Source organism: Amblyomma mixtum, chromosome 2 (genome assembly GCF_055824585.1).
Source record: "Amblyomma mixtum isolate Tamu chromosome 2, ASM5582458v1, whole genome shotgun sequence".
Classification (NCBI taxonomy): domain Eukaryota; kingdom Metazoa; phylum Arthropoda; class Arachnida; order Ixodida; family Ixodidae; genus Amblyomma; species Amblyomma mixtum.
Genome location: NC_143013.1, coordinates 318,425,950 through 318,450,946, shown reverse-complemented (window position 1 = coordinate 318,450,946; position 24,997 = coordinate 318,425,950). Strand labels below are relative to the sequence as shown.

At 48.0% G+C, this 24,997-nt stretch overlaps 1 pseudogene; it reads right to left on the bottom strand.

Annotated features, from left to right (window-relative positions):
- Positions 1 to 14,811: 14,811 nt before the first annotated feature.
- LOC149365127 (scoloptoxin SSD43-like) lies at positions 14,812 to 22,068 on the bottom strand (annotated as a pseudogene).
- Positions 22,069 to 24,997: the final 2,929 nt, after the last annotated feature.

Sequence of the window (24,997 nt, the reverse complement as noted above, 5' to 3'; positions counted from 1 at the left end):
CGTCGAAAGAGCCAGGCTTGCCGGATGGTTGTTCGCCGTGAATGGAACCACGAGGCGATCGCATCTGCATACACAGCACGACTTTGTTCCCTCGTGTTTTTTTTTACCAAGGATTGCTTCGACAGCTCGTGCAAAACGAGGACTGCGCACGCCGTGTCGTCGCTGCTTAGTGAAGAGGCACAAAACGGATGTCGTCCTTACTAAAGGCCCTTCTCGGGGCCACCTCAGTGTTTCCTGGCAGACCACGCGCTTTCCGCCCTGTGCACATGTTCCCCTCATTTCCAATCATTTGTAAGTTGCATATCAATGAATTAATAAATCAGTCAATGCACTTTATTTACCAGAAAAATCTCGCTGGTCACCCTGGGCTAAAAGCTGTGCACACAGCTTGACAAGGCCCAGGGGACCATTAGATGACAGTTTTGAACGTAGGAAAAACAAGTTGGTACTTTAAAAGAACATGGAAAGTACACCAAACAATATAAGAGATAAACATTACAATCGCGCATTACAGTAAAGAAAAAGAAAACACTTTGACAGCAGACATACAGTATCAATTTACACTATAATACATACAAAAATCACGACATTCAGCATTATGGCACGAAATATAAGAACAGCACATAAAGCAAAAAAGAATGCAAGTTACAATAGTACAGATAGATTAGCTGTTTACATTTGCATATGCATAAAATTAGTCCTCGTCTCCTTGGGCCTCCTTCAAATCCTGCAGAAGGCTTGAATTTGCAACTGCTAATATCAAAGAAGATTTAGAAGAACTTCAGTTTGGGATACACGGTGCATAGTACTTGAGAAAACAAACAATAGCGCCTACAATGACACACACAGAAGAATAACTATGCAGCACAAGCGCTATCCTGCGCTCTACAGTATGGAACTGTGACTGAAAAATGAACCTTCACGTCAGTGAAATATGAGCCTTTAGGCTGTCTACAAATTGTTATTACAGAAAGAAAGAAATATTAGTGAATGTTGTGTGAGAGGCTTGCATATTACTCTGTTTATTTATTTACCCCTCAAGGCCAGTGGCATTACACAGATGTTAGGGTGGGCTTGTCTAAAAGGAAAGTAAAATAATAGAGCCCGGCCCGCACCGCTTAGAGCACAACGGGCTAGTGGCATTACACAGGGGGAATGGTAAATATACTAAAACTGAGAGAAAAATACAGTTGATTACATGAACATTAAACAGCGCCTGAATATACAATGTTAGCTAGTGCTACGCGGAACTGCTCGTAATTTTCAGTGCCGGCAACTTCTGCGGTAAGGTGGTTCCAGTCGCATGAGGTTCGCGGCAGGAATGACTGCGAGCAGCATTTTCTGTTGCATGACATACTTCCAACTTTGTGATCATGATCAATGCGGCGGGATACAGAAATTGTACGGGGGATGAGGTGATCACGAAGAGCGGGATGATGGTACAGCTTGTGGAACAGGGTGATACGAAACACTTTTCTACGCGATGTCAGTTATGGGAGGCAGATATTAGACTTCATAGCTGTGCGGTTGTAGTTAACAAGGATTAAACGCACAGAGTTATTTTGCACCAGCTCAAGATCATTAATGAAGTCATGAGCAGGGTGCCATACACGTGTTGCATGCTCGAGTTTTTATCGTATTAGTGTTTGATAAAGCAGTAGTTTCAAATTGGAAGGAACGTTAAAGAAGTTGCGACGTAAGTAGCAAAGCATGCGATTAGCATTTTCAATTATGTTCTCGGTATGAAGAGACCAGTTAAGATAATAAGTAATGTGGACGCCGATGCACTTATATGATGAGGCTGATTCCAACGAAATGTTATCGATGTAGTAGTGAGGTGGGACGGAAGTTTTTCTAGATACACGCATGACTTTGCATTTGTTCATATATAGCTGCATTCACCATTCTTCGCACTGAAGTCAGTGGCGGTCTCGTCAAGTAGTCCCCTGCTTTGTACGTTCACCTTGTTAGCGGCTGTCTTATTTCACACAATTCCACGTTCTACACGTTGATAGGTATCGTGTTCCTGCCTTGGTGGTAGTGGTTTATTTTTAAAAAAAAAAAAGGAAGCAAAAGAGTGTTGCCGGCTGCGGCAATTGCTATCTAATATCTTAAGCACCCGAGCTGCAGCCGGCGGAAACGACAGGGAAAGGGAGAGGATAGTAAGGAGAAGTATAGAGGGGAGCGACAGCAAGAATGGACAGGGGAGAGCTTTGTACACTATTTACAAAATACAAAAGTAATCAAGTTCCCGCCACCGTTGTCTTGCCATGCCGCCGGCGCGGCGGCGACGGCGGTGCCATTTACCTGCGGTTGCGGTGGCCATCAACCTCGTCGGCGGGAAGGGGGGGGGGGAGCCACCCATTCATGTCTTTATCCCACCAGGGACACAGCGACGCAAGCGAGGGGACCATCCCTTTCTGGCTTGACAAGGAGCGCCGACCAGCCGCCTTGGGGACTGAGGGCAGAACAAATTAAGCCACTTCCCAGAACTGATAAATGAAGGCCGCTAACCCCACTGGTGAAATGTCCGGGCAGGTGCTTTGACCTTAGTGGACATGTCGTGGCAATTATCTCAGACGTCGACTCGTTTCGCCTGGTATCGAAATGAATATTGCTCGCGTAAGCGTTAACATTCAAAGATTGAGTAATGGTATAACGTCTATACCTTTCGCCATTTATTTTTCAATAACAAAGCGCAAAAAAATTTTTGTGCAAATAAAATGAAAAATCGTTGTTTCTATTTTTTCTTTTTTTATATACAGCAGTCTGTCCGCTCCCCCTAAAACCACTCTCTGTGACCGCCACTGACTGAAGTAATGTAAGGTTGTTAGTGTTGGTTATTTCTCTAAAAATGACGCAAACATCAGCGAATAGGTGAATATGAGAATCCATAAGAGAGCGGGGATCATTAATGTTAGATCAGGAACAGTAGCTAGGGTCCAAGAACTGAACCTTGTGGAACTCCGGAAGACACCTCTGTAAAACAGGTGTTATAACCGTAAGCAATAACTAATTGTGAGCGATTAAGTAGACATTCAATCCATTTCAATAAGTTACAGTCAATATTAAGATGTTTTAGTTTGTGAGCCTAAAGGTTGTGACATACATCGTCGAAAGCCTTTGAAAAATTCAGAAATATACAGCCAGTTAGTGATGATAGGTCTAGAATACAGTGCAATGCATGTGTAAACTATATTAACTGTGTTTCGCAAGAGTAAAGTTTTCGAAAACAATGTTGCGCTGACATAAAAAGTTGTTCAATGAAAGGAAGTTAACAAGGTTGGTGAATATTATATGTTTGAACATTTTGGGTCAAGTATTGGTAAGGGATATGGGACGATAATTAATAGGGGATGCTTTGCTGCCGGATTTGTAGACTGTAACCACCTTTCCGATCTTCCACTCAGTAGCAGCGTTGACTGGTCAATGCTGGAAAAGTTTGGTTAGTATAATGGGCGAATAAGCTGCAGTGCTTTTTAAGTAACGCAGTCATAACCCGGAGCGGAATGAACACTGAGTCCATCAATAAGCTTATTCACACCAGTAGGAGCAACAGTTATAGGTGGCATGAAAACATAGTTGAAGTGGTGAGTTGTAGGCATATGTATACATCAGATATGGGTGTAAAGTTGTCAGTGATTACGCGGTTAAGAATCGTGACGCGAACGTCGGAAGGGATGAGGTCGCCTAACGGGTCAGATAACGCAAAACTATCGTCGGTGGAAGGATTAATGACCCGCCAGAATTTTTGACATTGGTGGTTACATGTGAGTGGAAGTGCTTTTAGCGCTTTTGAGCGCCTGAACATACATGTTGGAAGCCGCTGAATACGAAGTCCGATCGCTCACTAGTTGGCGAGAACTTTGCGATGCGGTAGAGGCTTTCTTTTTGTTAGATAAACGTTTAATGTGATTATTACACTAGGGAGCTATTGAGTGGGTGGTAGCAGTGCGTTCAGGAGTGTATTGTTCTGTGAGTTGGGTGATTATAGCTGTGAACATGCTCCAGTTGGTTTGAATGCTGCGGACACCAAAGCTATGGGAAAGCATCGATAAAAAAAAATAGTTCATTATTTATCGCCTGAAAATTTGCTCCATTGTAGTCTCGTATTATTATTTTTTTTCTTTTTGTTAGTGTTCGGAGTGGCTAGATTAATGTCATAGTGCATTAGCAAGTGGTCGCTGATGCCTGGCAGGTATGTAATAGGTGAGACTATGTCAGATCGATTTGTCAGGATTAAATCTAGCGTATTAGCCGCGTTGGCTGTTATAGTCCCTTGTGAGCACAAATGCACTAACGAGAATACTGAGCGCACATCTAAAAATTCGCGACTTCGAGACGAGAACGGGGACATTAAAGGGGAGTTGGTATCCCATGTTATCTTCGAAAAAATTAGATCGGCAAATAAAACAATACTGAAATAGATCATGGTGCTTTGTTTTTAAGTGTTTCCATAAAAAAGTATGGCAACAGATAAGGAAAGGCTTAGGTGATCGTGATCGAGGAGGTTAGACTGAATTATAGTGCAACAGCTTGAAACAGGTCTTCACATCATTCATATATACTTTTGCATCTGAGCCTTGTATTTATTGCTGTATTTTGTGTTACAACTTGTATTTAACATTTTTCAATTTTGCTAAACCTGTTCGTTTTTGCATATATTATGTATTCGCCCCTCCTGCTTGGGCCTACTGTAGGCCTGCAGTATGTTCTAAATAAAATAAAAATAAAAAGAACATTGCAGGAGCCCGGACAAAGCAAAATTACACAAATTACGTTTGAATAGAGATTATGGCAGGAAAGTGGATGAAATATAGCTAAAAGAAGAATTGTGAACCGAAGCAAAGTATGTAATGAGCCAGAAATATGCATATCAAAGAAGACACTGCACTGAGAAAATGGACAGCATGAAATAAATGAGCAGCACAAGTGCAGCGTACAGGCCTTTATCAAAGAATTTATTTTTTGTTTATTTACCACGTCCTGGTAGTGTTAGCTCCATAAAGCATTATCAAAATTATCACAATTTTCAGTTTTATTTGCTTAGGAGAACGTTAGAGCATTAAGAACTTGGCTCATAAATGCACCTCAAATATTGCCATAAATCATCGTACTCTTCGTCCTGGGCCACAAGAGCTGGGGCTTCATGAGATAATTATTACGGTGCATTAACGAAAATTTCAACATGCCGTCAGCATGCAAAGATTTTATACTGGCGCTGAAAAAACCGCATTTTTTTAATTTTCGCTGGCAGGAGGGAGTAACTTTCTTGACTGCGCTGCTTTCTTCCTAAGCAAATGAAAGACGTGTATGCCGAGCAAAAACAATTCGAAAATATGTAGCGTAAGATATAACACTAATGCACTGTGAAGCTTGATGCCTGATTGGTCCAGTAGAGTGGAGAGCTGGGCGAGTTAATTGGTTCACGATTGTAGAAAGAAAACCAGCGCAAAAGACGGGGACACAGAACTCGGAACACAGAATACAGGAACACAGAACACAGCGCCGTCCTGTGTTCCTGTTGTGCGTCTCCGTCCTTTGCCCTTGTTTTTTTTTTCCTTAATTGGCCATGCACTTGTGGCAATTTAAGTGCACTTCCTGTGAATTTTGCACAAAAGTAGTGTATTTTTGCATTCACCTTTTTTACACGCTGAGTTGTTTTATCTTTTGGTCACTTCAGAAGGGAGGAGTTAGTATAGAAGTAATTTACTTGGAGAATACAAGGAAATATCTCTTGAGATGAATTTTCTCATATTTTAATTCTGCCTGATGGGAATGCATTACGCGCCATACGGTGTTACTCACAACCAAACGCCCAAGGCTCTAAGTTGGGCAAAGCGGGCTGTGGTGCGCTGGGCGTCTTGCATGCACAGCAGGAAGTGATTTGTGTCTAGACCATCCAGGAGGGCATGTACAAGGACGGGAAGATAGTACAAACGCTAAAGAAAAAAAAAAAGCTAGCTGGGGCTAGAAACGCATTTTTCGTTCTAGCAAGTACCAACGTTGGGGCAAAGCAACCAGTTTTGGGCGCCTTGTAAGAAGAAAGGATGGTTCTGGGAAGCGGAGGCAGGGCTGCGTACGGCGCACGCGAGGTCGCGGGGTCACGGAGTAGCGCTGCAGCAGCACATCGGGAAAAGGTTAAATTCTTCCACTCGCCACTCGCAGCGCACCGCAGAGCCGGCAGCCTTCTCTCTTGTCCGCCTACCCGGCAGGTTCCGGCCGGGGAGACGGACAATAGTCGCGGGCGAGAGCGAAGGAGGGGGGGGAGGGGGGGGGGGGCACCACATGAAAAGCATTAGAAGAATGTCACTGGCGCCTCCACTACGGCTCAGCTTGTACTATTCTGGCGCAGTGCTGCGTTTCGCCGTAATCGCTTGTCAGCAAAGTGAACACAGCACCGTGCCTTCCCGTGAATAGTACAAGCAGGGACGTCGCGGCCACATCGGCATTCGCAGTATAGCGCCGCCCTGTCGCTTATTTGCTCGCTTATCCTCTAACAAGTCAAAAAGTCTTCCTGTTGTGGCACGCCATCCATGGCTTACGACACCACGTCTGTCATTCCCCTTCATACTTCAAGCGTTTCTCTTGCTATGGAAGTATTAGCCGTTGCGGCCACCAATTCAAGCAGCGAGAAAAATTTCAGCGCCGCAGGATTCGTAATGAAAGAGCGCCGCTCTTGTTTCGATCAAGCCATCATCAATGAACAACTTGCATATTTAGAGTGATAAATCTATACCTTTATGCGTTGTGTCTTGTGTATAATCCCAAACTGTGATCTGGAATGCGAGGTCAAAATTTGAATGTCATTGAAATAAACTCATTTTCCTGAAATTCTCTTTTTGTGTCGTCGCCGCTTTGCAGGTCGGGCCGAGCACGAGCGTGCTCAGGGTCCTTCAGTGTCGGGCCGGGCTTCCTGTCGGTAGGTTAAGTCCCGGGCCGGGCGCGGGTTCGAAATTGCGGCCCGTGCACAGCTCTATTAAGAAACCTAATCACATTTCCTTTTGTGAAAAAAGAGCTATGTGCAGAGTTTAAATGGTGCAAGTATGAAGCTACAATGAAGTCAATTACCAAACACATCGAAACATCAGTTGTGATGCCTGAAAAAACATGTACTGCAACATATAAATACTCAAGTCTCGATAAGCAGGAATACTGAAGGGGAATAAAAACAGTTTTCTTTTGTTCGGGCTCACGCACCTGCTACAAACATATTCTTTATACATAGCAATAAAACTTGAAATAACTGTTTAAGAAGCCTTTTGGTCAAAGTATAGCTAAGCATGACTGAAAGGAGTCCGCAAGAAATGCACGGAAGCAGGCATGCAGTGTGACAGCGCAGCGCGACAGGTGCGCTTTTTAATCTCGCGCGCGCACTGAAGAACATGGGTTTATGGTTTATTGGGGTTTTAACGTCGCAAAACGAGTCAGGCTATGAGGGACGCCGTAGTGAAAGGGGTTCGGAAATTTCGACCACCTGGGGTTCTTTAACGTGCACTGACATCGCACAGTACACGGGCCTCTAGAATTTAGCCTCCATCGAAATTCGACCACCCCGACCGGGATCGAACCCGCGTCTTTCGGATCAGCGGCCGAGCGCCATAGCCACTGAGCCACCGCGGCGGGTCGAAAGACATGACGGGGACACGCCGAGGAGGCAACGCTGCAGTGCACGCTGCCTCCTCGCCTCTCGGCTCCTCGCGAGCAGCCCCGTCCGCTGACGAGCGGTGGCGGGGGAAAATCTAGGGAAAACATGCCTGTCCCCAACCGAACATGACGTCATTAAATATCACGTGACCTATGACGTCACGCGTATGACGTCATATTTTTTTGACCAATCAGCGTTTCCAGCCTGCCGTCCCGCAAACGCTTGTGTTGACATCTAGCAGGCCGGACGCAGGCGACGAGCTGCAATCGGACGCTGCGACGCTGTTCGCAACGGCGCGCCGCAAACCGAGCGAGTGGCGGTTAGCAGCAAATGCGGCTCGCTGGTGCGTCGACTGCGCTCACGCGGCTGTGTCCCGCTCATCATACGTCACTGTATTTTGGTATGACGTCACTAAAACTTGTAATTTGTTTACCCCCTTGTGACGTCAGCGTTGATGGCGCTAGCGATGGGGTCTAGATCGTGAGAGTGAGCATTTAGGTAATCTTTGGAACCGAATTAAAATATTTTTGAAACGTTTGTTGCGTCCAACACCTGGCTGTGAGTGCCCTTGCATACATAGGAATGCCATAGCAGGCTTTTTATAGCTTCAAAATTTGGTGTCTCCACCCCTTTAAATGTCTTTATTATGCTTGTGCCAAAGCTAGCGTCCTCATTTCTTTCACTGCCTACTTCATCCCTTGCTTCACGATACTGTTCTATGTTCCATGGCCAGCACCCACTCAATCCTGACCACTGCACGAAGGCACTATGCTATCGACGCAATTTTTTTTTTCGATCGCGCCTCTCGCGCTGTACATTGCACACTGTCTTTTTCATCTAATAATACTACTAACAAACTAATATTCGTACTTTGAGCTATGTGGCGGTAGCCACAGAGAGACGTGCGCAGCATGCGTTGGTGTAGACAAAGTTGCGGCAGAAACACGACACTAGAGCAATACGCGTTGACAACACTGCTGCAGAAATGCGGCACTGGAGTATAGGCCGTATACACTGTGTTCTGCGTGCTCGTTTGGTTTTCTCCTTGCTGCTTTGTACTGTTTGTTGTTTTTGTGGAAATGTGGTATGCCGAAGCTCGGTAATAAGAAAGAAAAAGCATAGGCCGCCGGCGCAGATAGGATACATTGGCATTGACGATTAAAAAGCTGAAGACGCGCGTAACTGGCTCCCTGGATCAGAGGACAGCTCAGTCGCGCTTTAAGGTACATCCGGCCAATTCTTTGACACTACCGCGCGAGCTTCGACCGAACTGCTTGCCAGCGCCTTATCGGGGCGCGGAGCGTTGAAGCGAGCGAGAATAACCGCGTGCTGCAAGTTTTTCCTACACAGCGATTGTCGTCTGCTGGCTAGACTGCCTTTTTGGGCGAGCATTATTGTATGATTGTGCATACGCTGGAAACGGATTAACAAAACGAGCAAAACAAGACAAATTCTTCGTTTAACGAAAAAGAAGGCGCCTCGTTGGATGTTGATGCACAGTCAGGAAATGTTTATTGAGGCACTTTCTACACCTTACATGCAATGACGCTTGTGTGCGCTTCAGCCCGCGGGCCGGGCCCGGGCTTTCGGGCCGGCCTGAGCCCATGCAGTGCACTAAGACTAACACTCGTGCGGCCACTGCCTTGCACGGCCTGGGTATAGTAAGGGTCATGCGTATACGAAATTAAAAACAGCTGGTGTTAATATCGGAATAATAACACATTCTCGGTGCAATTTCAAGTCAAAACTTAGAGGCTACACTGAAGAAAAAAAGCTGCTGAGGTAATTTCTTGCGAAGACAGTAAGCGTTTTTGCGAATTTATGAGTAACATGAAACTGAGCGGAAAGTCCACCTCGGGCATTCTTTACAATCCCACACAAACCGTGCACTGCATACCTTGCGCCAGCTGGACAATAGACTCTTTGCTTTTGGTCCCACTGTGTACAGGATGTCGACTCGTCGGCGAATGCGACTTGACCCCAGTCGTACACTGACCACTGGAGATGCTCGCGGGCAAACCGCAGTCTTTCTGCCTTGCTGGCGGCCGAAAGCAATGTCTTTTGGGCCGCGCACTTGTTCGTGAGGCCTGCTTCACGAAGCCGTTTTCGCACAAGCTCGTCACTTGTGTCCAAGCCGACAATGCCCTTTATCTGTCCCGCAGTCATGAAGGGATCCGCAGGCAGCAGCAACAGCAACGATGGCCATACCTTGCTGTGGGGTTGTCTTGCGTCGTTTTAAACACATGGCCGCGTCCCCAATGCGACCTTCATCACGAAAGGCCTGAATAATCCTATTAATTGTTGCCTTCCTCACTCCAACTTCCCTATAGGTATATCTCCCTTTGAGATTTCTCCGCTGTCGCCGGTGCTTCAATACGGAGCCGCGTTTCTTCCGGGATGTGTGGGGGCATACTGCTTGCTCCTAGACAACTAGTTGGACAATTTCGACCGGGCGACTGCAATTTATACACAACCTTAGCTGCTCTGTCAGCGAATGTGCCAGCATAATGAATTTTGCGGCTAGATAAAAGCTAGCGACATGCTTTTGTCGAAATTTATAAACGATCTGGCCACCTTGTCGTTCGCTGCTCTTTCTTTCCCATGAGGCTGCTGTCACCAACTAGGGGTGAGGCGAACAACGCTGCCGGGGTTGTGTAGCGATAGTGGGATGAGCCAGAAGACGACAATCGCTATGTACGAAAACTTGCGAGCACGCGGTTATTCTCGCTGGCTTCCCCGCTCCACGCCGCGATAAGGCGTTGGCAAGCAGGTTGGTCGACGCTCGCGCGGTACTGTTAAAAGAATTGGCCGCGGCTGTACGTGGGGACGGTGTCCATCTGCAAAAAACTGTGCGTTCGCACAATATTTCGTGCTCAGCAATGCTAAAGCGCCGGCCAATTTTTCTTTGTTCTTTTAATGTGTTCGCATTATAACGGTCTGCGCAAGTGGAAATGGCAACCGCCATGACACGTGACGCGGTGCCAACCTTGTGACGTCATCACCACCTGCCCACTGTGGTAGGTGGCAGCTTGCTCACCGGATTGTGAGCACCATGCACACCGTGGCAGGCGGCAGTTAATTTAACCACTGGTCGCGCGAAGTTGCTCAGGAAGAGCTACATGGTCTCACAAACCCCATCGGCGGTCGTGTTTCTAACAGTCACCTGCCAGGACAGTGGCGCATCGCGTAACCGCTGTACTGCGCCAGAAGTGGTACGAGAACTCCCAGCAATCTATGAATGCAAAGCACTGAATGACCATTTCCGCATATGTGGGCTTTATTGCATTAACGCCAGCCCATTACACCCTCGAGGCGGAGCTACAACAGAATCAGCAGCAACAGGAGTTGCTAATGCATTCGAACGAACCACCAAGGATCGCCTACGAGATTTTTTTCTTACGTGACGCGAAATGTAATTCACATGCGTGGAGTCTATTCTCTCTTTTTGTTCAGTGCTTGTTCTTTCTCTATTCCAGGAGCAAGCCGCTCTACCGCCGCAGGCAGCAGCTCAGAACGTAGACGGGAACACGAGGAGAGAGGCGACACAACGAGCGCTGACTTTCAACAATATTGATTTTGAGAAACACACAACTTCACGTACCCTTGCATAAAGCCACCGCATGTGCCACACACAAGTGACTTGCACACTCATGAAAATCACTGCACGTTTAACAACTCGTTTTTTTTTTCTTCTGTTAGCAGTACAGACGGTATACTGACGCATTGTTCTCGTAGTCTATCTCAGCTGCCTAGAAAATAATCTCACGAACCAACAGTTCACTGCGTTTTTTCAGCACCAGACATCGTTTCGTTCGAATTCTGCGGCGCAAGTTTTGGATGGGCAATCTCTGACGTGAATTCCTAAATGCCTGCATGTTTGACCGACGTAACTTTTGTGTTCTCTCAACCTTTCATTGCTGCATCTGCCTGTTTGTCCTACATACTCTTTCACACATTTCAGTGGTTTGGAATACACAACGCCTTCTGCGCATTCCACAAAGCGACTCTAGCGGTTTGTAGTTCACCCTTGCTTTTTTAACGAGTCATCTGCGTTGACACGTCTGCAGAGGCCTTTCAGTTTTCCCGGAATAGTAAGCACGCTGCTGCTTGAGGATGAAGAACCACCAAGCCCAATCTGCTGTTCAGGCGCACTACCGCCTTGTCGCACCAGCCTTTTGCTACTACCCTTAAGGCGGCGCGCGTGGCTGGATGATCACACGACTGAGGAAGGCCTCTTTTGAAAATTCCTTGAAATGATGGGCGCTAGGAGAAACCCGTGGTCAGACAGGGCGAGAGCGGAAAGGAGGTGGCGACAACGCAACGCAGCTACGACGTTCTTTCGCCTCCTTTAACTCACTCACTCTACAGAGGAATGATTAACTGATGCATTCAATCAGTCGATTAACCAGTGAAATGCGAGTCAGTCGCTGTTTTGTGTTTTTTTTACTTGCGAATAAACAAAAACGGGGTCGTTCAAATTCGCTTCCACTGTAGTCCGCCCACTGGCACAGGTTCACGTGAGTGGGCAGTAAGCTCCACTCAGTGCGAAGTTACCTCCCAAAACTTATTCCTCTCCACGTGTGCAGCGTGCTCGAAGAGTAGACGCGTCACTTGTTTGCCGTCGTTTCTGAGAATCGCTGCGTTATATGGGTTCGCTCTCTGCCCCCGTGCAGAAGGCCGCACGTGACACGAAGCCGCGTACTGCCTTTGACTCGGTCGCGAAAGGGAAAGCGCGCGCGCGCACGTGTGGCATTATAATCGTAGTATGTCCCGAGCTTTTGCCACATCGGATATATACTTCGCTTCGTCCGCGCCGCTTTCTGAGGGGATTTCCCTGGCATAAGCGACGTGCCACGTATGGTTAATGCAGATGCACAGTCAATGGTTGGGACATTCTCGATCCGCGACACAGCGCAAAACCAGCGAGACTGCCTGCGCCTCAGATCAAGTTTATTAACTTCCAAGCAGTTACATTTCCCTGACTTTTCAACATTCGCCGAGTACACGTGCGGATCGTTTACCGCTCATTTGAAAGAAACACACAAACACGCTAGAAACGAAATCGCAGCCGGATGTGCTGCTTAACTATAGTTGGTATAGTTCAACCAGTGCCTTTCTATACTATGTTCGTTGTCGCATTCTCGTTTTGGTGGTGTGCATACCAATTCCGGTGGAAGAACTCAGCAGCATGAATCCGTAACTATGCTAAGCCAAGGAGGGCCAAAAAAGGTGCGAAATGACCATCCCCCCCCCCCCCCCCCCTTTTTTTTTGCCCCGTTTTAGCGTGGCATGAGATGCTTATGGGCTGCGTCAGCAACCTTATATTGATTTTTTTTACATTTTTTTTAAAGACAACCTGAATGTTGGAAGTCAATAAAAACCTGCTATTGGCGGCTGAGTTTCGGTATGTTTTGGGGTGATTCGCGGCTCTGCGTTCTCCGTGCCCAAGTGGTTCCGTTATGCGCCTCGATTTACAAGGGCGGAGAAACAGGGGACCTCCAAATGCGTCTATAAGTTTCACGCAGTGGAAAAAGAGCTGTGTATAGCCAATGTTCAACGTGCCTCCACGTTAGCAAACGCACCGCTCGGCGTATTCCCTTCGTAAACGTTCGAAGACGCTAGGCTGCATAACCAGCCCTACAAGGACTATTATTGCAGAATTTAAATGCCTGCACGTACCAGTCGCTACACACCAGTAGTGACGGTGGCTCGGCAGCGACAGCAACGCTGCAGACTTCCCGGCGCTAGGACTTTCTTGCCAGACACGCCGCCTCAGCCCTGAAAAGCATCGCACGCGGTGTGGGGTTGAGGTCGCTGAATGCAGGCCGAAGTTGTTTACAACTTCTTTGTCGGAATCGGGATCCATCTCAACGTTGGCGCAAACGTAAACAAAGCGACGAGCCTTCAACGTCCGGCGGCCAGTAGTTTTAATTTCGGCTGCTGCTATAGGCGAGAGCGCAGCGCTTGCAACCAGCAATCACGGAGTCCTTGTTTCCGTTTCCGCCGCTTTAGCGCCACTGCTCGCCTATTTCGTCCTCAGACTGTCCCGATTTTGAATCGTAGCGGCGGGAAAGTAAACTTCGAATCCAAATCTTTTTGCAATGAATGCACTTTTCGCTACCGGAAAGGCAGCAACAAGGCCATAAAATGTCGAACTATCGAATTTTAAACAAACAAAAATTGATAGCATTGTCCTCAGTGTTACTTTAAAGGGACTATGCGATTAATTGAGGTTACGTAAAGCAGACGAGAGATAGGCATTCCATCACTCGTCACCCCAGTGCAAGAATTTTTGAGCTAGCATCAATAACAACGAAGTTGTAGACGATTAAATATTATGCTCCTCCTCTCCCCCCTCAACTCGTACACGCGGGACACACGAAAAAAAAAAACAGCTCTAGAACTGGGCCCCGCCCATGAATACGTCATTCGCTGACGTTCGGTTTGCGACTTCCGGTTGTCGCACCCAGCACCCAAGCAGCAGCGTCGGCAGTCTTTCTATGGTCTCTTCGCTTTCCTCGCGGCGCGCATCGGATTTCTTTGTTAAGAGGGAACAAAGCAAACACAGAACACAGGAACGAACAACTTTTCTTTCTTTGCTTGTCACTGCGACAAAGGCACTGAGAGCGGCTCCCGAACTCCCGACAGAGGCGGCAGAGGTAATCGAAACCATATGCGCGGAGGCCTGGCTCCCGCTTGCCCGAGGGGGTCGCGCAGCGGCACGAGCAGACGATTTTCACGGCTACCGGAAGTGTGCACGTGACGTTGTGGCTGCCATGGCTCCAGCGAATGACAGCGTGTGGGGGCCTGCCGACGACACGGAACTAGTGACGTACACTTTCCCGATTTTACTTTCAAAAACGGTCACTACATAGACACCAATCGGCCCGTGAATTTCAAAAGCCACGGCTTTTAAAAATTCATAGTAAATTGCCGGCTCAGTTCCCAAGACTCATACTTGGTGTGAATGCTTCTTAGCATCATTTCTAAGCATTGAAAACATTTACAAGCGACTTTTTGTTCGTTGCATAGTCCCTTTAATGCTATCGCACTAAATATACGTCAAACGCGCCGCTTTATTGTCGAGTATTTTAATTTGGCGAAAAATGTGTCTGAAATTGAAGCAGAGTCTGGCGAACAGTGGCGAAAGACAACGCCAACCGTCATTGCAGCGCCGTGTCGGCGCCCGCCGGCTCTGCGGGCGGCGCATCTGCGCTGCTTCCGGGAGAACCGACTCGGCGGTAGACGGAATACACAGCCGGCCACCATCAGCCCGAAAGCAACGACGAGAATAAAAAAGTACGGAAAGAGAGCACCCGTACTCCTGTCGCTGCAGTGCTCGCAGTCGCACAAGCCCGTGCTGTCGAAGCACTTGGTGGCCCCCGGACAAGCGCTGCACGTGGCGCCCTCCTGGTAGACGTACTTGCAACGGTGCGGAATGGAGGCCCCACTGAGCGTGTAGTAGGCGTATCCGCCGCCGATGTAGCGCGTGCTGAAGTGGCCAGTGAAGTGGCCAGTGAAGTGGCGTGAAGTGGCCAGTGAGCTTTTGAGGGGTGTACACGAACTTGGCGGCGTCTTTGGGCGAGCAGTCCTTGTACTCCACGAACCACCCGCCGACGGCAAAGGTCCAACTGGAGGCTCGCCGTGGCCGCTCCAAGCCATGTTTTGGCCTGTATATTCAAACCCCGTCGTGAAGCGGTCCTCCGCTTCGTCGTAATCCAGGGATTCGTTTTCTGGTTTGCAGAGGTTACAGTGGGCCTGGGAAAATGGAAGACGATGCAGGGCAGGTTATTTCTGCCACGCAACACTTTTAGTAGCCACTGGCCATTTCTATTGAGAAATTTCATTTTTTGGTGCAAGTAGTTTATGCACAACCTCAGTAATTAAGATATTTAGCCTGGTTTCCGATGGAAAACGCTATTGATAAAATAAAACCTCATTAAGTTGACTACCACATTAATTCTATGGCATTAGGCTCTCGTTAATTAAGGTGAACGTGCATTGTTCTCGAGGGTTGCCTTTGGCCTTTAGCACTCAATTTTCAACCACATCGCTGTCATGCGACGAGGACAACCTAACCAAAAGCCTTAGGGGTGTCCCAATATTCGAATATTTCTAATAGCGAATAGAATTTCCTTCTTTTCGATTATTAAACGAACCAAACAGTGTGTGCTCAAATGTATGCGGAAGGAATCGGATATGTCCTAATATTTTCGAATACTTTTTGTAATAATTGGCACAAGGTTAGAAAATGGCTGGTCGTATTTTTCTTCGACGACCGCCCGAGAAACAAAGCTCACACTGACGCCGTATCACCGTGTCGTATCAGCGAAGCGAACCATTCCATTCCCATAGGGGGGAGGGGGCGTTCAGAAGGCTCACACATGGTCTCTAATATTGGACGACGGGTCAGGGCTCACGTAAGTTCAGCAGACCCTGCATTTATATCCGATCTCTGAGGCCATGGTTCATATGTAGCTGTAGTCTAAGGTGCGGCTCTAGTTTGTTCTCTTTCGTCATTAATAGCAAAGGGTAATTTTACTATGCGTGTAACTTGACGGTCATAGAGCAGTGACCCCTTAGTGGAGATTAGTGTTACATAACGCCATAATTTATACTACTTGTAGTGAAGCTGCAGTATTCAGATTCGATTCGGTTTGGAAAAAGTGCCATTCGCACATCCCTGTAAAGCCTAGCTGCGGCCATCGCCTGGCGGGCTCCGCTGCCGAAGGGGTCGCAGGAATCAACAGCACCTTGATTTTAATAAGCGAATATTTGGTATATAGTGCACCGGTAACCGGCGTAAACGATTTATTATAAGGATAGTTCCAAAATACTGTCCGCTGCAGCTTCGATGCGAAGGAGGTTAGGCCCCGCGAACGGCACGCTGGCGGAAGGCACGTCTTTGCAAGAAGTGGGTGCAATGTATTCTCGCTTCCTAGGTTACACAGAAGTTTGTCTACTGCCATTTTTTATGCATCGAATTATCGATATATAAAAACATGTCGCGATGATCCCCTTAGAGTTTGATATATTCGTGTTCCTTGACACATCCTTGGCGTGCTTTCAGAGTACTGCTAGTATGTGCTGGCAAGGTTCCAGCATCATGGGGCCGGATCTGCAATGCCCCCTGGGGCCTCTGTATGGGGTGGAGGCACATTTCAGGAAATGCTGGATTCCACGAGATATGCCCAAATTTTATGCATTCGGGAATGTGTAGTGTGTACCGTTTCCTGCCGTGTTTAGGCATTTTTTCGCGTTGTAGGCTACCTCGCATCCATTGGTAATAGGTACAGTCGGGGACAAAAATCTCTGGACCACGTGTTCCTCAAACGAAGCCGATAGCTCTGCTATTAGCCGGCGAGTACTGAAGACCACGCTTGTGGAGGTGAAAGTCAAAATTGTGTTCTTTCACCTCCACAAGTGTGGTCTCCAGCCGCCTGCTAATAATAGAGCTATCGGCTTCGTTTGACGAATACGTGGTCCAGAGACTTCTGTCCCCGACTGTACGAAGGGAAGTACGGTTTCGGCTGCCTCACCGCGTACTTCACAATAAGCGCCTAAGTCCCACTGCTTCTCAACTTGTGTGCAGTCGAGCTCCTCAGCACGCGTAAAAGAAGGGGTGAAGAGCAGGCGGTTTTTAGGTTCCCTCATGGGATATATGCATTTGTATTTCAGTAGACGAGTGCGACGGGCGCTAGTACATTTCGATCAACGCAGATTACTCAGACGTGTGTTAAGACCCAGCGAACTTAGAGCCGAGTGAGCAGGGGGCAAGTTACTAGTTTTCGGGTGCACCTACAGTGGTACAATGCTCAGGGAGGCACGTTGTGCGGGATTTGAGACAGACTCGAGAAAGCGTGCGACACACTTGTCATGCTGCGTCATGTTGCGCACTGATGTTCCATGGTGACATTTTTCCTATTTTCAAAGAATTTCCGGTAAAATAAAAAAAATGCCTTAAGGAGATTAGTCGCGAGTTTTAAGAATATTTTAAGAAGAGAAAATTTCTTCCAGTAAGGACACTACAAAATGGCTCGATAAGGTACTGCCAGTATCAGTGGATAACATAGCCAAACATTCAGATGTTTAGGTTGTCCGCCGAACATTAACATTACGATAAGAAGGCTGTTCCATCTTGCGTCCTCTATGGCGATTGTTTGCGCTCTTCACTGCACAGGGCGCAAGCAAACCCTTGTAAAAATGATCCATATACTTTCTGTAGGCTTCTTGTAGATTCTATAATCATCTTCCAGTGGGTACCAGGCCATTGCGGCATTGTTCGTAACGCCTTAGATGACGATGCTGCTCGATCGGCTAACGATACAACCAACACTGTCCGCATACCACTAACAAGAGCTGACGCAGCAAGGCACCTTCAACTGCTCGCCCGAAACGCGACTGTACAATCGTGGTCTACCCCTGGAGGTTGGACACTCCGCTCGCACCACTTCGACCTATTGCTTCAACTTCATATACCATTCGGCCTCCCCAGCGGTGATACTACGCTGTTGTGCCGCCTGTGGCTGGGAGTGGCGTTCACAAACGCCTGTTCCCATCTCATCGCAATGACAGACTCCCCAGCGTGTGAGCAGTACGGTTGCTATGAAACCATCGGCACCTCCTCTGCGACTGCCCTCGTTTTGAACGAGAGCGCGGTTTCCTGACTGCTACTCTCTACCGCTTGGACTCGCGTCCTCTAACAGAGTCCAAGGTTCTGGGGCCTTGGACACAACCTTCCTCACAAAGGAAAGCGGTGAAAGCACTCCTAACATTCTTAAAGGACTCGGGGTTGTATTCCCGTCTATAATCTCTAAGTTCTTAGTGCGCGCCCTCTGTCCCCTTGACATAGTGGTCGATGGACGCCATAGAGGACGCAAGATGGAACAGCCTTCTTATCGTAATGTTAATGTTCGGCGGACAACCTAAACATCTGAATGTTCGCCGCTATTTTTCCCCCCCTTCGTTCCCCTCCCCAAGTGTAGGGTAGCCTACTGGGCATCGCCTGGTTAATCTCCCTGCATTTCCGTCCCCTTCTCTCTCTCTCTCTTGTAGATTCTATTGCCTCCCATAGAAATTTCCTTCTGTATCTTCATAGTCTATAGAAAAAAGCGTGCTAAAATTGCATGGCGATAAATCAATATGTTGTCTGTAGAGTGCCTATAGGATTCGCATTACCTGTAAACTAGTCTACAGAATTTCTCTATAGAAAGTCTATAGACTTTATAGACAAAAGTCTATGAACAGAGTATGAACTGCTTAAAGAATTTCTTGGAACGGTACAGCGCAGTCTCCGCTCACTAATTTCTCACGGCGCCGGTGCATAAGAGATATACGAGAGCCTCTGCCGGTCCCTTTAATCGCTATTCGCGGTTCACAGCTTTGTTTTGGCAACCTGCTACCCTCAACATTATTTCTTCCAGTTCCCAAAGCTATAGGCATCCACTTATACGATGGATATACGAATTTAAGGATAAATACGGTAGTCGTGCTGAGCTGAGTTAGCCTGGCTGCCCGAGTAGTAAAAGTCATGTACGAGAAACCGATTCATGCTATAGTCGCATACGTGTGTGGGACCCACGGGGCCCCTGCGCCTCAGCTCAACAGACTGCACGGGCCGAGCACACGTCGTCCGGCGTCTTTCGTGCGCGTTACCAATAAATATTGGTAACGCGTAATTCGGAGGTCGTGGGTTCGGATCCCACCGGCGGCATGTGGTTGTTTTTTTCTTCTGCTTTTCTAATCAATTAGCTTTAAGCGATAACATATTCAGTAATATTCTAAATTGATCAACACCACAAAATAAATAAAGAATTAAAAAAAAATCCCCTGTGCCCCTTGGTTTCTGTGGCTGTTGGCTTCTGTCATATTTATAACGAGCCCCTCATTCCCCTTCCCTTGTTTGCTTAATTGCATAGCGAGGGCCTCGGTTCTGGCAGCCTTGACGCCATAGGAAGCATAAGAGGGTTCTCAAGCAGCTTCCACCCTCTCCGTTCGATGACGTTCTACGTCACACCTGCGGTAACTCAGGACGTTCTACGTCCGCCGCTTATGAACGTGGGTGGCGCTGAGGAACACTCTCAAGGTTAGGTTACTTGTAAACATAAATACCCCCGAAAGCATAAGGTTTGACAGCCGTCGCCGTAGCTGAGCACCGGAAGCGTAATTCGGAGGTCGTGGGTTCGGATCCCACCGGCGGCATGTGGTTGTTTTTTCTTCTGCTTTTCTAATCAGTTAGCTTTAAACGATAATATATTCAGTAATATTCTAAGCACAAAATAAATAAAGAATTAAAAAAAAATCCCCTGTGCCCCTTGGTTTCTGTGGCTGTTGGCTTCTGCCATACCAATAAATATTGTTTTAGTTATCGAAGCAACAGTATTAAGCAGGAGCTGAACTGGGACTCTCTGGAGGGGCGCCGTTTACGAATAAAATTAGGATTCCTTTACCGCATTTATTAAAAAAAAAAACTGCTATTAACCCCGAAACTTATCTGCTGCCCCTTCATTTTGCACCCAGAAGGCGCGACCACGACTGGAAAATACGTGAAATAAAATGCCGTACTAACGTGTTCAAACACTCTTTCTTTCCGCACGCCATCAATGAATGGAATAAGCTGCCTCATTGTTGAATGCCAGTCCGAAGCAAAGATCCGAGCACTGTTGTCGGAACTGTGATGCACAGGCATGTTCACCTGCTGTTTTCCTGTTTTTCCTTCTCTTGTCCTTTCCCGACCAATTGACTGATGTGAATGCTCTGTTGACGCTCTTTTTTCATCATCTGCCATCTATTCTTTCCTATCCTGTACAAAAAGTTGGCAGATGCTGTACGACTGATTGTTTATGTATGTATTCCCCCCTGCAATTATGCCTTCATGGCGCTGCAGAAATGTAAATAAATAAATAAAAACCGGCACAACACCACCGCCCATGTCCAGTAAGTTCGTAGGCAGCGCGGTGAGCATGAGTGCGATTCTGCCGGCGGCTAGATAAAGGCCGAGCGAGTGAGCAGTTCGGAAGCTCTGCCCGTGCACTTCGTGGTCCGGCGGCGCGGACCGGCCGCCGGCGTGACGTTCATGGATCGTGCTTTGCGGGAAAGGCCTCCTTCCCGGATCCGGCACGGCGGTCTGAAGTCACCCGGTGTGAGTGGCTGCGACCTGCCAGCCCGTCATCTGTGTAGCGTTGAGGCCCTAGTATCTTCACGTAGTTTGTTAGAGCGGAGCACGTACCTGTGTTTCATCGCAGTATCGTAGCATTGGCAGAGCAGCCACGTGTTTTGTTTTTTTTTATCACTGCAGCGCACGTGTTTGATTGCAGCTGCGTCGTTAGAAGTGTTTCTTGTACTGCAACAAGGCGTTGCTGGAGCCGCCGGGATTTCCCCTCCGTTGAAGTATTGAGAAGCTCTGACGCCATCGTGATGCTGCACGGTACTTTGAAACGCTGTGCGAGTGACCTGGATTTCTTGCAATTTTAGCGCTCTTTTGTATGCACTTTATAAACGGTGTTGTCTGCTGCTTGTGATGTGTTCCTCGTCGGGCAATCACCTGGCTCGCTAATCACCCTGAAGGGGGAGGCTCCCTCCGTGTTTGTTATCTTTGTGTGCACTAAGAAGTTCATTATGAAGTAGTAAGGTGGTAAACGTGACTGCTAACATCTTTTTCTTTGAGCACTCAGCTTTATGTGGCAGTAGCAGCGAACTTTTCGCATGGGCAGCTCCTGCTTGAAATACGTCCCGAAGCGTTAATAAAAGTATTAACACGAGCACTGAGTCGCACTTCGAAAATTGCCGTGCTTAGGCCTTTATTAATAGCGATGACTTGTAAGGATTAATGAGACAAATACTGTAAAATAACGCAGGGAAAAATGTAGAGACTTCCAAAACTGTTGCAGGGAAAATAGTGCCCAGAATGGAGATCTTTTAAGTGCAGATAACGGGAATCTTAGGTTACGGCATGGAACATAACTGGCGACGCATTTCACTGCTGACCTAAGTTGGGGACGCCTATACTGAAGGTACGATGAAATTACGCACTACGGCAGGTGCACGGCGGTATCAGTGCATTTCGGGCCCTGGGCAGAAAAGTGAGTGGCACCACAATGGAGGCGCACGTAGTACCTGCGCCACCTCGACCATTCGTCGTCCCAGAGCAGTTCCAGCATGTCGGTTGCCGCGGAGTAGCCCTCCAGCCGACCCTGCACCACCTGGCTACGGTAGTCGTTGTGGAGCTTCAGGATTTCGTCCTTGTCGGCTTGAGGGATGCCCGCCGTGAACACCTGGCACCAGAAGCTCGGAGGCTTGCACGCCGTGTGCGTCGGCCTCTTGTACTCTGGACGGCAACTGCGATGGAGCCTCATGCTGGCCTGGTACACCCAGGTGGCCGCCGCTGCCGGAAAGGGGGTGACTGCAGCCGACTTCGCCATTTCTTCGCTGCTTTCGTTCCAGTGCACAAAATGGCGGCTGTGGCCCTTGATCAGCTGCTTCTTCGCGTGCGCACGAACTAGTGCATGCCACCACTTGTTCTAAGGCATTTTCGTCTTCCTTTCCGCTGCGGAAGCGTGCTCTCATAGAGCATGCAAAACTAATCGCTATGTGACGCATACCGCTCAACAGTGTGCATGTTATCGAATTTTAAATGTCTTTTCCGAACTATCCACGTATTTGTGCGTTTATTGCGCTTCTCAGAGTTTGTGCATTTCTGTCGTGCTGTTGTGATCGTTTCGAATGCAAGAGCCGCGACGGGTTCAAAAATCGGCACACCCCCAGAACAAACAAAATCAAAGCGACGGTGATGGAAGCGGACGCTGTTGGACCACAGCCCGGTGGGTCAGCCACTGCCGCCCTGAGGAAACGTATCGGCCTCTAGAATGACGCAAGCAGGCAGGCCACCGTGGTGTACTCGGCCACTACAGTGATGGCTCTTCTGATAACGACGGCTTCACCTGAGTCCTGAGCAAGACGGCCAAACGAAGACTGCGCAAAGGTGAAGACTCGTCGTCGTCGAGTTCGTTCACGCTCACCACGGAGGCAGGATCATCGGCACATACTGGTCTGTTCGTCTCAGAGACTCCCAGCGACAATTCCCGAGCGACCAATCATTAATTGAACTGCCACGTGACACGGTGGGCAGTTTGCTTACTGTCCGGTGGGCAGGTTGTGATAACGCCGCAAGGTCACGTGACCTAGATCAGCCGCCTGCCTCCTAGGCTGCTCATTGGGGACCACCTGCCAGATCCATGCTCGAGATTTTTCGCTCACAACGCCGACGACGTCGACGCCGGATTTTCTGGTGAAAGGGACCTTTAATTAACTCTGTCGCGTTAAAAATTCGTGGGCTATGTGCGTGACTTTTTTTTCGGCATATTTGTGCACTAAAAAAATGTGCGTGTGCGTGAAGCCTCCCCTCACCGGGAGCACGAGGATGCCCATACTAATGGGTGCTCATCCGGGCACTCAGCGGTAAAAATGCACCTCCTACTTACGAGCCTGCACCCATCACCCACCCACCTCAACTGTCCGGGAGCACCCTCCACTGGGTACGCATTCGGCGGCCGCCGGTAATAATGTGACTTGTACTATGAGCCTCCGCCATCGTCAGTGAGATAGCCTCCAGCACCTGCGGCGAAGACAGAATGAGAAGGTCATCAATGTAATGGCGAAATGTACAATCATTTCGCCATTACACTGACGACCTTCTCAAGGATTAGGATTAGGATAGGATTAGGAGTATCATTACGAGCCTGCACCCATCACCCACCCACCTCAACTGTCCGGGAGCACCCTCCACTGGGTACGCATTCGGCGGCCACCGGTAATAATGTGACTTGTACTATGAGCCTCCGCCATCGTCAGTGAGATAGCCTCCAGCACCTGCGGCGAAGACAGAATGAGAAGGTCATCAATGTAATGGCGAAATGTACAATCATTTCGCCATTACACTGACGACCTTCTCAAGGATTAGGATTAGGATAGGATTAGGAGTATCATTACGAGCCTGCACCCATCACCCACCCACCTCAACTGTCCGGGAGCACCCTCCACTGGGTACGCATTCGGCGGCCACCGGTAATAATGTGACTTGTACTATGAGCCTCCGCCATCGTCAGTGAGATAGCCTCCAGCACCTGCGGCGAAGACAGAATGAGAAGGTCATCAATGTAATGGCGAAATGTACAATCATTTCGCCATTACACTGACGACCTTCTCAAGGATTAGGATTAGGATAGGATTAGGAGTATCATGAAGTCAGAAACTGTCCGCGGCGACAGTGGCATGCCCCAACTGCCAACCGTCCCCTTAATCGCTCTCCGCCTGTGGGAGAGACGAGGGAGACGCCGGACGAAGAATGAATAAGAAGATGACTCGGACAACAGCAGGTCTACGTGCAAAATATGCAGCCTCCCCAAGAACTATCTGCGCAAAAACGAGACTTGTGAAAGCTATTCCCTCTCACATTCCTCGGGAAGAGCAAGCTGTGTCTCACTGACGCATTGCTGTCACAAGGTCCCGATCAGCCACCTGCCAGTGCCGTGGCGCATCGCTTTATCTCTCCGTCAGTGCGCCGGTGGCGGTATGGGGACTCGCCGCGATCGATCATACGTGACACGATTTTCGTAGCTGCGTTGTCGGAATTGGAATAGATTGGGCAGTGAAAGACAATGGACTCAGAATTGGAATCGAACCAGAATGGGGACAGAACCAGAACTGGAACTGATTGGCGAGTGAAAGAAGAATTCTATCGCTTTTCTTCCGCATCCATCCAAATGATCACTCAGCTTTGCTAAATAAATCAGAAATATATGGAATCCGAGCAATACCCCTAGCCTTAATGGCGCCCTACCTGCAACATCGGACCTAGAGAGTTGAAATAGGCGAAAGCCTGTCTTCCTCAAAACGCGCTACTATGGGTATGCCTCAAAGAAGCATTTTGGGGCCCTTATTATTTAATTTCTATGACATTTTAAATATTAGTGCAAAACCAGAATATATAATGTGCGCTGGTAATACAACGCTTTTATTTCGAAGCAGTAACAGCAAGCTCGTAAATGACATAAATCAGAAGTCACTGGAAAACTTCAACACATGGAGCAAACTTAATTCATTCGAAACAAACGTAAGGCAGGCACTCACTGCAGTGCTGCCACACAGCAATGTAACTTTTAGCCACACACAAACTTAAATCGTGAATACGGTAAAAACGCTCGGCGTCGATTCCCACAAAATTATGTCGTGTGATACACACATAAATGGAAATAATTTCACGTTTACCGAAAACTGCAGGCATATCGGCTAAACGACATTTCTTTCTGCCGCTCAAAATTAAGCTCCACATCTACAACTTGTTGTTCCTGT